Source organism: Trachurus japonicus, chromosome 18, assembly GCF_045865225.1.
Source record: "Trachurus japonicus isolate A0001 chromosome 18, Traja_1.0".
NCBI lineage: Eukaryota > Metazoa > Chordata > Actinopteri > Carangiformes > Carangidae > Trachurus > Trachurus japonicus.
In genome coordinates, this window is record NC_140924.1 from 11,856,753 (window position 1) to 11,869,661 (window position 12,909).

Consider the following 12,909-nt stretch of genomic DNA (forward strand, 5'->3'; position numbering starts at 1 on the left):
ATCAATCACAGAAGATCAGTGTTCAATGGTGTTCGATCGTATCGAAGGTTCGGTCATGTCAATAATTCCTTCTTTGTTTCTACGTCCACAGATGACAGTGAGGAGGCCTCAGATCAGGACATCCTGGGACGCCTGAAAACTGACCCAGCTTTAACTTTATTGTTTTAAACTTATGACTACTTACTGCACTATCCCTATTAGCGACATTGTATTACTGTTTGATTTATTTATTGAAAACTGAGCAGCCAAAGTGCTGTTATACTGTGTATTTGTGGTTCTATTGAAAATGCCTTCAGTTGCTCATTTATGAGGCTGTATTCAGTGGTGGTGTTGTAATTTGTAATTTTGAGATGTGTTACCTTTAACAGACTCAGTTCAGTTCTCAGGCTCTTTCTTTTTCCAACTGCTCCCTAGTTCAATAGGTTGTAAATTATGGGATAAACCATTGTGACATAAACAAGCCAGTGAAACGGCAGCTGATAATGACCTCACATCACAAACTGTTCATGCTACATAAGTATGAGTGAAACAGAGCAGACGACTGTTGACATTGAGACAACGTGACTGAGTACCTCACAACCTCAAAAACCACACACTGGTTGTGTTTACTGGGCAAATAAGCTCCCAACCTGAAGTTACTTTCGTTTTGTTCAGTACAGCCATTTGTCTCTGTCAGCCAATGAGGATAAAATCTGAGGCAGAAAGAGACTGGACTGTAGAACAGCCTTAAAATAAAACACAGAATGAACAACAAGAATATACAGTATATTGTGATTTTGCACGATGACAGCTGCTGTGGTCGTTATGATTTTCTTGCACTTTATCTAAATAAAAAGCTTTGGTTATATAGAGAAGTTTCTGTCTCAAAATGGGTCATTCAAGCTAAATTCATGTATTTATATACAATATTTAATAATTTATTTAACAGCTCACATAATAAACTAAGCAGTGCACAGCAAGAAACACTGCACTGAATGTAATGACTATAGGAGGAACCTAATCACTGTAAGAAAGACTGAAACAGAAACATTAAAGAGGATAAATACTTTTTTTCACCTTTGCATATGAACACATCAGTCCTTTAAAATGTGTAAGGCTGAACATTTCTTGTTTGTAAAATGTTGAAATACAAGTCACAAATTTCACTAATGCGTGCTGTGTGTTTTTATGTGTGATGGAGGTGTGTTGCTCTGTAAAGATCACTGCTGTCAATCTCTTAAGATCCATAAAATGTCTTCGCTGCTCTCCAGGTGAATGATATACGAACTCTGCCTTTATCCTTTCATCTGTGAAGAGGCAGTAGTGTCACTCACCGTTTTGCAGTTTCACTTTTTAAACTCAACTGTCTGGCCTGTGGTCTCAATTTTTTGGCTCTTTCTTCAGTCATCTTTGCTGATTGTTATCAGGTGAAAATGAAGCTGTTTGATAGTCTGGGACAGAGGTAACAGAGATATCACATTTCCATTTACTCATTTGAGTCAAGTGAGGATTTTATCCAAAGTGGCTAACAAACTATAGGGAAGTTTCAATACAATAGATGACCTTGTTGGCAGAACCAAGTTCTACAATGATTTAATTGGTAAAGATTGGGTAAAGTGTTGGTGGTGTTAGGAGAGAAATTACTCTCTAAAAAGAAGAGTTTTCAAGAGATTCTTGAAGTTTGAAAGAGACCTGATAGTAGCAACTCTTCCCGCCATCAGAGAACCACAGATCTTTTGGACTGAGATTGTGTCAGTTCTACAGGAAAACCAGACATACCGTAAAACTTCAAATAAGGGCCGAGTCCCAAATTGCCGCCGGTCCCAATTAACCGCCGGGTGTAGCAAAATATTTTTTATATTAAACGCCCATCCCAAATAAACGCCGGGTCAAACATTGTTTTTCTGGTTGCCAAAAAATATTCTATGCAAATATAGCGGGTGTCTCTAGACATTAAAGTCGGCCGAGGACCGACGAGACGTCAGCTGGTTGCTCCTGCCCGGTCTGTCCACTCCTCTCAGCCGCACTTCAGCACCTGTCCTGGGCTGCACAGTGTCGGCTCGGCTCGGCTCGCTCCTCGTTTTAAATGACTCCTTTTAAAAGAAGCGTAAACAGCATACTGTTCTCTGATTACTCATGCGCGTATTTAGTTAGGCTATACGTTGCATTATTATTAGTTATAGACCTACTTCATTCAATCAACAACAACAAAAAAAAAGGACGGTGGTGCGAGCCAACACAGGTGCTGAAGTGTGGGAGAGGGGTGGAGAGACTTGGCGTCCGCAGGGTTTTTGCCACTTGCGGCGGATCAAGAAGGGCGGAGGACCGACATGACGGGGGGTCTCGGTCTCCTGGTACCTGTGCGGGCCAGGACGGCGGAGGTCAGCAAGACCGAGAACGAGTCCGCCCTGGCCGTATTTACAGTAATGCCTTGAGAAACGCACGTATCATTCCACCGCCGCCTGCCGCCACAGAGTGAAGCCTCTTTCCCCAGAAAGAGGTCCAGGTTGAACACTATTAATAAACGCAGGTCCCAAATAAACGCAGGTCCCTAATAAACGCCTGTTGATTTGAGCGATTTAAGCAAATAAACGCCCGGGCCCTTATTTGGTGTTTTACGGTAAGTGTTTACTAACATGTACTGTAAAGTTTCAAAATCTGAATCTATTCTATGACAATACAAAATTTTCCTGATGAAACTCTTCAACCTGAGGTGCGGTCCAGATAAATACTGGCTAAAGAGATTTTTTACAAATGAAGAACCAAACTATGTGTCAGTTTGAATTCATAACACAAAACGTCTCTGTGAAATCCAACTTCTCCATAGAGTGAATAAGGAACTGGGTCTATCATAGTACTTAAAGCGATAGTTCACCCAAGATTGAAATTTCACTCATTATCTACTCACCCTCATGTCGACTAAGGGCTGGGAGAAGTTTCAGAGTTAGCCGTGCCTTCTCTGAGTTACAGTGGGGCTCCGTGCAGCACTGCATGTCCATATGACGGTTGGAAATGGATACCAACTGTCTTCGTAACAAAAAGACACACCAAAAAACATCCAAATACCTCCATGCTGCTCGAATGTAATGTCCATCTTGTATTGGAGACCCGAAATGCGAAACTGTCGCGGAAAAAATTTAATAAATCTATATTTCAAGCTTGTTTTTTAGCGGAAGCTCCTCTTCCCAGTTCGTCAAATTTGGACGAACCAGGGTCTGTCCTCTTCCCAGTTTGTCCAAATTTTGACGAACCAGGAAGAGGAGCTTCGAGAAGCTTCCGCTACAAACAAGCTTGAAATATAGACTTATTTAATTTTTTTCGGGACAGTTTCGCATTTCGGGGCTTCAATACAAGTAGATGCATCAAAAAGGAAGACAGGCCAGTTACATATGCATCAAAGCTGCTTAATAAGACAGAGCAGAATTATGCCCAAATAGAGAAAGAACTGTATGCAGTTTTATTTGGGTGTAGGAGGTTTCACGAGTACCCCTATGGGCGAAATGTAACTGTGGAGAAACCACTAGCCCTTGCACCACCACGTTTACAGCGCATGATGCTGGCACTGCAGAAATACAACATCACTCTCATCCACAAGCCGGGCAAGGAAATCCCGGTGGCCGACACATTGTCCAGGAAGTCCATGAATGATGAGGACAGCTCACTATCTGAAGCTATGGAGACTCAGATACACACAGTAATCAGTGCAGCACCTGTAAGCGCAGACAGGATGAACGACATCAGAACAGCAACTGCTCAAAACGAGCAACTGTCCGCTCTCAAGCAGGTCATCTGGTCAGGCTGGCCAGACACAAGAAAAAAGTGTCACCCACATGTCAGTGAGTATTGGAACCACCGTAATGAAATCACTGAGGCTGATGGCATCCTTCTAAAAGGTGAGAAGATCATCATTCCACACAGCCTCAGACCTCACATGTTAAGTTGCATACACACTGGACACTTTGGAGTGGAGAAAAGTAAGCACAGAGCACGGGACGTTATGTTTTGGCCAGGCATGAGTCAGCAGATAGAAGAAATGATTAAACAATGTGACATCTGCCAAACACACCGCAGTGCCAACACAAAGGAGCCAGAGAACCCGTGGGAGACTGTAGGAACAGACCTATGCTCATGGAACTCAGAGAACTATATTATAGTGGTCTGCTGTGGCGTAGTGGGGATTTTTTCACTGGGTGGACGCCAAATAAATACCAAATCTGTGACATCATTGAAATAAATATGTGACGTCATTGAATTACTATCCACTGCTACAGGAGAGTTTAGTGTCACTGAACTGTAACGTTTAATTTTTATCTAGCCTAATGCCAGCTGTCACAATCATTCACTCCAAGTTGAAAGTCCAAGCCAAATTGTTATAATCTCTAGACATAGGCGGCGGGTGAGCCTGACGTTTGGGAAGGCTGCATGAAGGGGTGGGGGGGATCGCGCGCGAGACGGAGAATATATGAGTATGTGAGAGCTCATCTAAACAAATCCAAATTCTCCTCCTGGTGTGGTGTTAAACTATGTGAATTATTTCTGTTTCAACATGATGGGACATCTGGAGAAGTAGAGGACAGCCACTGTCAGACAGCTCCGTCAGACTCAGGGTTTCTTCAGGTAGCCTAAACCTGCCAGCAAGCGTCAGTTACAGACCCAGAGTTTAAGTTACCTCTCTTTCTGGAACAGAAAGCTCAGTGTTTCCCACATCTCAGGGTTAACACTCTGGAATATCACCGTCGACAAGCGCGTCTCTGCCACTCAGCTGTGTCTGTGTGTATGTCTGTGTAGCCTGCCTGTGTGTGTGTTCCACGTCCCGTGTGTCCCAGGCGGCGATATTTTTTTTCCCCAGGATGGTAGGGGAAGGTCCCACCCTTTTCGCCTCTGATTGGCTGGATGGGCTCCTTTTTCACTCCTAATTGGCTAGTAGGGTTCTCGCCTGATTGGTTGTTTGTTTTGGCTGTGAAACGCAGGCTGTCGGCAATCTACCAGTGTGATAAGTGTGTGCCGTCCCCGGCGTCACTCCCAACCAGTGGTGTAGTGGTTGTTGGACGCGGGGGTACGGCGTCCCCCCAGTTGTTTTTTTTTTTTTTCTAGGAGGAACTAAGCAGGATTTTCCCGTGGCTATGCTACATTTTTACCTTAATTAAAAAGCTCTGGAGTAATTGTGATAGTTAACTACATGACTTGTGACTTGTTAGGAGTGAGAACGGAGGCTCTGACTTCCACCTTGCTCATGGCTGAAACCAGTTTACAGTAGTACCTGGCCTCCACCCTCTCGTCTATCGGCTTTGCGGCACCGCGACACAAACAAGCTGGTCCAGATGTTGTTTGTCTAGAGACATGGGCGGCGGGTAATGGAGGCTATAGGGAAGGCTGAGCCTTCCCAAATTGTATGCTGGAAAATTTTGGAAATCATATAATAATGCACACATTATAGGTGTGTGGTTGTCTCTGCAGCTGCTGCCCGTTAGGCACATGTTGTGGAGCCAGGTAGGCTACTACTGTACACTGGTTTTCAGCCATGAGCCAGGTGGAAGTCAGAGCCTCCGTTCTCACTCCTAACAAGTCACAAGTCATGTAGTTAACTATCTTAACTTTTTAATTAAGGTAAAAATGTAGCAGAGCCACGGGAAAATCCTGCTTAGTTCCTCCTAAAAAAAACAAAAAACGACTGGGGGGACGCCGCACCCCCGCGTCCAACGACCACTACACCACTGGTGATCTGTGACTACCTCAGCAGGTACTTTGAGGTGGAATGCCTAACACACATCACCACCAATGCTGTCATTCACAGAATGAAAGCAGTATTTGCAAGGCATGGCATCCCAAAAAAAGTGATTAGTGACAACAGGCCATGCTACCGCTCACATGAGTTTAAACCGTTTGCAGACTCATGGGGATTCCAGCATGTCACCTCAAGCCCACATTATCCGCAGAGCAACAGCCTTGCAGAAAAGACTGTTCAGACTGCAAAGCGGATCTTCACCAAGGTCAAGGAGGACAAGAGAGACCCGTACCTCAGCCTGCTGGAGTACAGAAACACTCCAGTTGATGGACTCAAATCACCAGCTCAAATCCTGATGAGTCGCAGGCTACGCTCCATCCTGCCCAACACAAATCAACAACTACGACCTCAGGTAACCCCCCAGGACACTGTACAAGCAAGGAGAGAGAGCTGCCAACAGCGCCAAAAAGAGCACTACAGCAGATCTACGAAACCCTTATCACCACTACATGCCGGGGCACCCATCCGTTTCCAGCAAGGAGATGGCACATGGAAACCAGCAACTGTCATCGAACCAGCTGAAACACCACGTAGCTACCACATCAGAACTGGCGATGGACAGACTTTCAGGTGCAAACGACGTCATCTGATCAGCAACAACACACCTGTCATACAGCGAGGACGACGCTGGATGAGAAAATGACCAGCAACAGCCTGTGTCTGTGAGTGAGCCAGATCACTCGGGGCCCTATCGTACCACATATGGCCGTGTGATTAAAGCAGATAACAGCGGCACGGCCGTTTCGGCTAATGCTGTGTTCAAGGCAGGCTTTTGAAACCGTAAGTTACAGCTTCAAGTCACAACTACGACTTGGTAGCGTTCCAGGTAACCCGTAGCTCGTGTTTTTACCGTCCTGTTGTCTGTGAAAGTTCCCTATAACGGCCACTCGTAACTTCCGACCCGTGAACTCGTACCAGATCGAACTGGTATGACTTCACAGGAAGGAAAAACACAAAGTACGAGTTTCCTTGAACGCACCATGAGTTAGCAGCCCCCGCCCTTGTCAGGCATCAATTGGTCCTCGTGCTACGTCACCACATTCACGCGCATCCCTTGGCTGCACACACAGCCCTTCATGCCGTTCTCTCTCCTCATTGGATAACACTTGTATCCCACAAGGAAAATTTTCTCCTCGGGTTACAGCAGAGCAGAGTGACGGAGAGACTCGTGTTTAGGCTGAAATACTTCATGTAAGTGATTGCTGACGGAAAATAGGACTATTTAGGACTTATATTAACAAAAACATTCCACTGATATCTGCTTTAAGCCAAGGAAAGCCTTTGACTTATAAACTTTATTATGAAAAGAAAAAAGAAAAAAAAATGTATGTCATGTTGCTGTGAACATTGAATATTGCATTTTAAATGAAAATTGAATTTGAATATGCATTTAAATGAAAATGAATGAATTTTTAACTTGTGTTTTGAAAAAAAAAAAAGTCCTTGAAAGAATAAGACACATTTATTTACAAATGTTTTATTGCCATGTTTAGAAATATTTACATGTACTAAATCAACAGGAGAGTTTTAATCATTTTTAAACTTAACTTATTTGAAAAAAAAAACACTTGAGAACACTGAAACTCCAGTACGGGAGTAAAATGTTACAAATGCATGTCCATGGTTACTGTTGCCAGAGGGACGGAAAAAATAAAAAGTAGCGGAGCTACAGACAGCTACAAAAGTTGCAGTGCTGGTATCCGGTTTGTCGTACAGGATAGATTATTAACAGTGTGAGTAGTCTATCACAACAACCAGTTCCTAAACTGAGGCTCAAAGGTGCAAACATTTAGGGATCAGTCTGGACTGCCTTCATCTTTGACTGAAAATACAACGTTCCTGGTTTTTCCCATAAAATGACTCAACTAAAATCTACACTGACTTGGATTTTACACTGTACACTGTCCAGGTGTCATCCTGATGTACCAAAGGGGAATTATCACCCACAACTTCAGCTCCGCTTTTTGGCTGGATATGTTTTAAGATGAACATATACAAGAGACTAAAGAGACCAAATTGACCAAAGAGATTAACTCCAAGATTGCAGTGAGATTAATCTAGATTAAAAAAAATAATCTATGCCCAGCACTAGTTTTAAGATTAACATATACAAGAGACTAAAGAGACCAAATTGACCAAACAAATCAGTTATAGTAGTTTACGTTACTCAAATAACAATAGGACAGAGGAAGTGACACAGAATGGCTGTCCTTGATCAGTGTATCAGCAGAAAATGTTGCCATGCACTTGTAAAAGAGTGGAAACAAGGAGAGGTGCCATTAACCTTTGTGAATGAATGATTTTCTATGACGCTTCTTCCTCCTATCTCAGTCAGGCCTATCATATGCTCGATGTCTCAACACCTTAATGATGCCTGGGGGTGTTTACAAAGAGCTAATCCACTGATGTGACTTCACAGTGGACCAAGTGCGCCCTGATGAAGACAGGAGGGGCAGTTTTAACCTTTAGGAGTTGAGCATCTTGTGTCAGTTGCCATCTGCTTTTGCCCAGGATAATTTGGTCATGGCTTTTTCTTCACATTTCCTGATTCTGTCGGCTTTACTCATCTGCCTGTGTTCTGCTCAGGGTAAGATTCATATGGATTTTCTCCCATTATACTGATGAAGAAAAAGAGGGGTGAATGATATGCAAAAAAAGGCAAATTCTGAATTTGCTAATTTTTGACAGAAATTGGGGATTCAAGTCATTGCTTCAGTCAGACAGAGCATTTTACTCAACTCCAAGGACATGTACCCCCCCCCCCTCCTTGGGGGGCACAATAAGCGTTTAAATTTAAAAACTTTGAAAATTTCTACCAAAGCAACGGTACAAGCTACAGTTTTGAAACTTCACCAAATGTCGGCCCAATACTGCTGAAACTTTTGTCCACTTAAACTCATTACAAATTATGGAGTCCATCACTCTGTTATTTTCAAAAACTGTAAAACTTATAAAACCTATCTCCTCCTACAATTTTTGCTCGATTGACACCAAACTTGCTAGAGAGCATCTCCAGACTGTCCTCCACAAATGATCCACCCAACAGTAAAACACCTGGGCCCAGTTGCTCGAAAGGTGAAATCTGGATCAAAATTATCCGGATTTTGAAATCCCTTTTTTTTTTGCTATCTAGGATCACGTAATCCATCTTACTTTATCCCAGTTGTTCAAAGCAAAGTTGGATCGGAGCAGTCTGATCCAGAACCTAACTTTTAAAGATTACCAAATCCGGATAATGAGTGCTCTAGATGGGACTGTGCATCACAATGAAGGCTGATAGGTCTATAAACAACAGGTAGAACAGCAGTATGGGGTCATTCAGAGTGTGTGTATTTGGAAACGGAGTATATGTATTGTTTTCAGTGCTCTTTGTTGTTTCCTCAGTGTCATTTAAACGGCCAGACCCAATCTGGTTGGGTTGTTAAAATAAAGTTTAAAAAAAGCAAATATAAAGAACATTAGTGAAATTGTGAATATTTGCCCATGTGTTTCAAATTCAAACTTCAAATTTCAAATTTCATCAAATTCAGCTGGGGGAAAAGTAGTTGGGGAAACTTTTTCAGTTGTAGAATATTTAAAAGTTAACTTTATTTACGAATCACTGTTATGGTTTAAGAATTATGTGCACAATATAAATCAATAAATGTATATACTACATTATAGATATTGTTTATATGACCAGTTTGAATTTAATTTAAAACACATTTTGTTCCTGAATCCACCCAACTGCTGGGATCAGAATAACCCTGCTATTTTGGACCAAAATGATCCCGATCCTACAAAAATTTTGAACAACACAAACTGAGGGTTTGATCCAGATGAAAACCAAGATTGGGTTATGTGATCTAATCCGATCTCAGAATCCAATTTTGGTTTTTAACAACACATTTTCAAGATTTGATCCGATCCATTATCCAAAATCCGATCAGATTACTTTTCAACAACTGTGCCCTGATAATGTGTCAGACCCAGTGTTGCAGAATTACAACAATTTTGGTTATCCCCAAAAAACATCTACTTTTTTTTTTTTTTTTGGTTCAACCATATTAACATGATCATTGGGTCCTATAGTTTGTTCTCACATTGCGATTGGATCCAACATTTGTATATAAGGCCCGCCCTCAGGTCAAGAAGTCACACAACCTCCAATTTTTTGATTGAGCAACATTCCTTCGATTCACTGGACTGGATTCATCTAATTCAAGTAAGTAAAATGCTTTGAATATTTTTTTTTGTGTTTATTACAATGTCTAGAACATGAACATATATCGTTTTTGTGGAAAATATGCCCTACAGTTTATTTAGAGCTTGTTTTATAATTGTTGCAATATTACAATGCTGGGTCCGAGTGGTAGCCAAAACAGCCCTGTTTTTGAGAGCAACTTCAATTGAAATTTTCACAATATAACTTTAAACTACACATGATTTACACATTCTAGCCTTCAGTCTTATATTGGATTACATGTTTACATATTTTTATTGTATTAGAAACTAAAAAGCAAAGATATATTGCCACATTTAAACATTTTAATTTACTTAATTTCTAACCACCTTCAACACTCAGTATTTTCTCCTTATCACAGAATGCAGGACTTTCTTACAAAGAAATTCAGTTTGTGCATGTCTGCCCTTTGTCTTAGTCTCTATTGATAAGAAACTGTTCCTAGCAATTCATAGTCAAAGCAGGGATGCTCCTGGTGCATTTGTGGCATTGTCCTGGAACAGGTGTTAATGGATGTAAGGTGTGGTTGTAAGCTGGAGGCTACATGCATTTCCTATTACGATGATAATCACAGTCGCCAATAGGTCAATAGGTCAATAGGTCAGTATTGTGTGACCAGTGAAATGTGTGAACAGGCTACTTCAGTGCAATTTGTAAACACTTCATAATGAAATCAGTCTCCCCACCACCCCATCTTTCCTGTTGGCCATCTAGAATCTAGTAAGCATGTGTGCTATTTGTATATACATTTGTTTAAATTTTATTTTTTCCATTTCAGAATGCCACCAGCAAGGCAAGATCATCGGTACAGCGTGCAGGATGTAATTGCCATCGTCCAAAACGGAGAGAGGACATGGGACATGTGGACATGGATTTCGACGACACTGATGCAAGTGACGAAGAATCCAATAGCGATGCCTGTGTGGACAAAGAAAACCAAGAACATACTGATTGCCCAGCCAATGTGGACATTGAGTCCCAATCAAACAAACACATCATGCCCCGTGACAGATGTCGCTGGCAAACATTTTTTTTTAAATCAATTTTATCAGTCCCAATACTGATTTTTCTGGTCCAGCTCTCACTGATGATGTCAACTCCCTCCTCACACCACTGCAACTACTTCCAAAAGTTTGTGTCAGAAGACATGGTTGAAGCTCTGGCAACAAATATGAATGAGTACAGCGTTCAAAAAGGTATACTAATATCCAAAGCAAGTGTGATGCTGTGAGACTGGGTTAGATGTCTGCCTCTGTTTTTCAGAGGACAAGAACTGCTTCTGGGACTATCACTGTAAATAATAAATAAATGTCAAAGTTCTTCTTGTTGGAATAAATGACTCTTCATAACAACATGACTGAGATTATTATTCATGTTATGGCTTGGGAAAAGCAAAACCCTGCAAATGAATCCTTAGTTCTGTATTGCTGTTCAGACAATGAGTGGAGATACAGGAGATTCTGCTCCCCATTAAGCCCAACGTTGCATTACAACATTTCCGTAAAACCTTACTAAAACATAAAATTTTTGAAAACACTCCATTTTCAGCCCCAAAGGCCTCCTACAACAACATCTGAATGGTTGAAAAATTTTTGCGTTTTTCTATATTTGGGTTTTACAGGGTTAAGGAGAAAGCTAATGCGTGATTCAATGCCGTCAACAGCCACCCCAGAAACTGCCGAAACAACAGCGGGTCCAACCACCGCAACACCGTCACCGTCAACAGCCATCCCAACAACTGCTGGAACAACAGTGGGTGCAACCACCGCAATAACGCCACCATCATCAGCCACCCCAACAACTGGTGGAACAATGGCGGGTCCAACCACCGCAACGACTCCGCCGTCAACAGGCACCCCAACAACTGCTGGAACAACGACGGGTCCAACCACCGCAACGCCGCCGCCGTCAACAGGCACCCCAACAACAACGGCGGGTCCAACCACCGCAACGACGCCGCCGTCAACAGGCACCCCAACAACTGCTGGAACAACGGCGGGTCCAACCACTGCAACGCCGGCATCATCAACAGGCACCCCAACAACTGCTGGAACAACGGCGGGTCCAACCACCGCAACGACGCCGCCGTCAACAGGCACCCCAACAACTGCTGAAACAACGGCGGGTCCGACCACCGCAACGACGCCGCCGTCAACAGGCACCCCAACAACTGCTGAAACAACGGCGGGTCCGACCAACGCAACGACGCCGCCGTCAACAGGCACCCCAACACCTGCTGAAACAACAGCTGGTCCGACCACCGCAACGACCGGCGTCATCAACAGGCACCCCAACAACTACTGGAACAACAGCGGGTACAACCACCGCAACGACGTCGTCATCAACAGACACCCCAACAACTGCTGGAACAACAGCGGGTCCAACCACCGCAAAGACGCCATCATCAACAGCCACCCCAACAACTGCTGGAACAACGGCGGGTCCAACCACCGCAACAACGCTGCCGGCCACTGGCACCCCAATAACTGCTGGAACAACAACGGGTCCAACCACCGCAACGACTCCGTCGTCAACAGGCACACCAACAACTGCTGGAACAACAGCGGGTCCAACCACCGCAACGACTCCGCCATCATCAGCCACCGCAACAACTGTTGGAACAACATCTGGTCCAACCACCGCAACGACGCTGTCATCAACAGCCACCCCTACAACTGCTGGAACAACACCTGGTCCAACCACCGCAACAACGCTGCCGGCAACTGGCACCCCAACAACTGCTGGAACAACAATGGGTCCAACCACCGCAACAACTCCACGACGCAACGGCTCCAAATTTAAATAACAAGAGCTTGATCAGATCAATTATACGTTTGTTAGAAACTTCTTTTTTTCCTGTGATCAAAAATTGTTTGTCTTTAGAATCTTCAGGAGCAGATTGCCCTGTTGTGGTCACCGCTCC